The sequence below is a fragment of the Palaemon carinicauda genome, chromosome 24 (genome assembly GCF_036898095.1).
Source record: "Palaemon carinicauda isolate YSFRI2023 chromosome 24, ASM3689809v2, whole genome shotgun sequence".
Classification (NCBI taxonomy): Eukaryota; Metazoa; Arthropoda; class Malacostraca; order Decapoda; family Palaemonidae; genus Palaemon; species Palaemon carinicauda.
In genome coordinates this window covers 41,335,884-41,340,579 of record NC_090748.1, presented here as the reverse complement: position 1 = coordinate 41,340,579, position 4,696 = coordinate 41,335,884, and positions in this window count along the sequence as shown.

The window sequence follows — 4,696 nt, the reverse complement described above, 5'->3', positions numbered from 1 at the left end:
TGGGGCAGTTCGACAAGCTAAGCACCGAAGACGGTCAGTCCGCTCCACAAAACATGAAAAGCAAAAAAGAATACGGTGAATAAAGACTTACAAATAAACACAAACAAAACCTTGGCCGGGGATAAAAGAATGTTCCAAGAGAACTTTTCGTGACTTTAATTAAAACAAATGACAAAAACCACGAACAAAATATTTAAAGTAATTATGGATTACAGCTCCCCGGTGTAAAGGATTCAAGTTACCCCCCGTTTCAAATTACCCCCCGGTAACTTGAAACCGGTTTCAGATTACCGGGGGGGTAGTTTGAAACCGGTTTCAAGTTACCCCCTCTGTTTTCAAGTTACCCCCTCATCAGAATGATAAATAATTCATGTGACATCGCAAATATGTATCACGCATTTATTGTTGGCTTCGCAGCAGTAGGAAAAGTAGTTTAATCTGGTATTTAAGACCAAAAATTGTGTATTAGTGAATTATATGACACGTTAAAAGTCACAGACTATAATTCAAGGTTTTGTGATAAAGGCGAGGTAAAATTTTATTTTGTTTCTGTTCGTGTGATTGTTGATATTTTCGTATTTAAGACCTAAAGTGTCATATAATTCCCTAATTCACAATATTTGAAGTTACAGACTTTCATTTAAGGTTTAGTGATGACGGCGAGGTAAAACTTTATTTTATTTCAGTGTGCGCGTGATTGTCGAGATTTTAATTTTTTTTAAATTTTTAATTAACTGGCCTTATCTTTCAATTAAACACAAACTATGACGCATCTAACTTTATACAAAACAATTATTAAGTAAAAAAAGATAGATATTACCCGTAAAAATATTTGAAATCAAAACCATCATAATGAACCCTGTTTTAGCATTACATGGAAAAAAATATTTACTAAATTAAATATTAAGAAAAAAAAATGGGAAAATGGTAATGAAATTGTTAAATTTGGAATTGACCAAACAATCAAACCTGTCACAGATGCAGCCAACTTATAAAAACGACTTTGTTTCAGATTTGCAAGGTAAATTGGGTCAAGGGTATTAAGCATACTGATAACATTATAAAGGAAGACATGAAAATGGTCTGAATGAACTAATTTATTGAATCTTTTGTGATAGCACTAACTTCATCTGACGAAGTCACCATAACCACGTTTGCTAATATAACATTTGTTGTAAAGAAATTAATTTTGTCGATTAATTAAATAAATTCTAAAACAATACAATCACCTACGTAAATATACCATATTAAACATAGTTAATTAAATCCTTTGTAAAGAATCCTGTCTTTTAATAATCAATCAGAATTGAGAAATGAATTCATTTGATATCAAAATTAAGATTATTTCTGTTCGTATGATAATCGTTTTATAACAATTTTGCTATTTGTTATATTTAAGAGTTTCAACTTTTCACCACGTGGTTGCAAAAAAAAAAAAGAACGAAGGAAACAATTTAGGGAGAGTATCAAATTAAAGGATTATATTCTTAGACCGTTCAAATCCGGGTGAATGACTTATTAGTTGACCCTTTTCTCCTATTCTTGGCTCGCCCATAGATTAAAGCGGCTAAGCCAGGTGTGCTTTGAAAATGACCCAAGAGAACTGGCAATGCCGCTATTGGGCTCCGAGTTTGCTCTTAAAATGGTTTGACCATAATCAGAGTTGCAATATAACAATAGAACTCCTTGTGTCCATATATCTCTTTGTTTATTCATTTATTCTGTCACTGATAATGCATAGTAACTTCGTAGTATTTAGATGCTATGAACGTAAAAAATAAAAGCTCAAATATAAATTACCAACATGCATGTCGTCGTGCAGACAGAATTAACGTTGTGTAAGCTACTGTTAGCTCGATTCATTTTAAACCAGAGGACATTAAAGATGGTATGAAGTCTCGATTACTAGGTATTGCTGTTTTGTCATTTGATGAAATGAGTAATAAGAAAGAATGGAGCTATGACAAAGGGGCGGAAGTCTTATATTAACCGCATGGAAATGTACAGTTGACCATGTGGCGAGGTCTTTTTTCCTTTATGATACATTTCAGGTAATATTCTAGAACATTTTATCACTCAGTTTTTTAATAATTTTCCATTTCGAGATCAACAACAGAGAAAAAAAATCCATACACGAATCCATCACTCACTATTCTGGAAGATGGTTTAAATAGGATTTGATTTAGCCCATGATAACACACAGCTGCCTGCCCTTAGGCTAAAATCAGTAACAACAGTTGTGAGATTAGCACAAGTTGTGTTCAATGCAATCCATAGAGGGCTATAAAGTGTAACGACTTTACCGTAGTCCAGGTGTTTTCGTATACGAACAACAATGTAAGTACAGTAGAAGCAAACAGCATGTACTGTATCATTTTTTATTATAACTGTTATAATTGCTTACAATCTTGCTTTATTAAAAATGTCAATTATTTACAGATATCATGAATGATATAGTATTTACAACATACATACAAATACATATACATATATTATATGTATATATATATATATATATATATATATATATATATATATATATATATATATATATATATATATATATATATATATATATATACTGTATATATATATATATATATATATATATATATATATATATATATATATATATATATACATCTATATATATACATATATATATACATATATATATATATACATATATATATATATATATATATATATATACTGTATATATATACAGTATATATATATATATATATATATATATATATATATATATATGTATATAAATATATATATATATATATATATATATATATATATATGTATATGTATGTATACATATATACTTATGATCAATATGTTGATTATACCTTATATAATATTTGCTTGCAATATAATTATGAAATATTTCAAATAATGGAAAAAATAACCGTCAAAATCAAATTTCACCTCGTCTTCCTGTCTCGGTCAAATATGCGCCCATGACTGATAATGGAATATCCGACATTTATTAGCTAGGATATAAACATAAGACGGATAAAGGCTGGGTATTAATAAACGATACCAATAGGTGAAACAGTACATGTATATACATATTACCTAATGATTGTGTTGACCCTGATCAAAAGCAATTTATTAATATTCATAAATGATGAGATCCTGCGCAAAAACGAGGGGGGTAATTTGAAACCAGGGGGGTAGCATAAAACCGGTTTCAAATTACCCCCGGGGGTAGCTTGAAACCGGTATCAAGTAATTTGAATCCGGTTTCAAATTACCGGGGGGTAAGATTTGGAGGGGGTAATTTCAAACCGGTACACCGGGACAAGGAAAAAAAAATAATTTATTATTTAAAAAAAAAAAAAGGTAACTCCTAGCCAATATTAAACTAGTAATTTGTAATGCAAGCAAAAACATGAGCATTGTGCACAAAAGTAAAATGCAAATATCAAAAACAAATATTTCATAAACCAAAACCCCTATCTTAAAACATTAATATCAACTCTAAGATTATATATAGATAATGTCAACCTCAAACTTATATTAAGAAATCTTCCCAACACCGGACAAAAAAAAAAAAAAAAAAAAAAAATTGCTCAAATGTGATTGATGCAGAGTCCTTTTACCCTTACACAACTACTCTTGGATTGCCACCTCATCATTTTCATTACCGAATGTCCTGGAAAGAGCATCAGGGACTACGTTGTCTTTTCCAGCCACGTGACAAATAAAAAAGGTTATATTCTTGGAGTAAAAGACTCCAGCGCAAAATACGCTGATTTTTATCTTTAAATTTATTAATTAAAATTAAGGGATTATGATCTGTAAAGACCTTTATTGGACATACTGAGTTAGATAAATACACTTCAAAATGTATGATGGCTTTCACTAAGCATAAAGCGTCTTTCTCAATTGTTGAGTAACGTCTCTCTGCTGGTAACAACTTCTTGGAAAAGTAGGCGACTGGATGCGAGGTGCCATTTTCACCCTCCTGCAACAAGACAGCACCTAAACCTGTGTCACTGGCATCTGTAGCCAAACAAAAAGGCAAGGAAAAATCGGGAGAACGTAACAAAGGATAGGTTATTAAAGTACCTTTCAATTTTTCAAATGCATCCTGACACTCGTTATTCCACATAAATTTTACATCTTTCTTTAACAAATTTGTTAAGGGATTAGCAAGGTCAGAAAAATTCTTAATAAACTTCCTATAATAACCAACTAGACCCAAAAATCTACGAATACCTCTCTTGTTTCGAGGAGCTGGGAAGGCTGTAACTGCCTCAACCTTCGCTCTCTTAGGAGCGATCTTACCCAAGCCAATTTCATGTCCTAAATAAACCACTTTTGCTTGAGCAAAATCACTCTTCTTTAAATTTATCACCAGACCAGCCTTCCTCAGCACCTCGAACAGCGCTCTTATCCTCTTAAGATGAGTTTTCCAATCATCACTGTAAATCACAAGGTCGTCAATATATACCACACAACCCTCCAGTTCACATGTAATAAAGTTCATCAGCCTCTGGAAGGTAGCAGCGGCATTCTTCATGCCAAATGGCATCACCTCGCATTCATAGAGGCCGTCACCCGTCACAAAGGCTGATATTTTCCTTGCCCGGGGTGTAAGACCGACCTGCCAATATCCTTTTAACAGGTCAAATTTACTTATATAACGGGAAGATCCCACTCTATCTATACAGTCTTC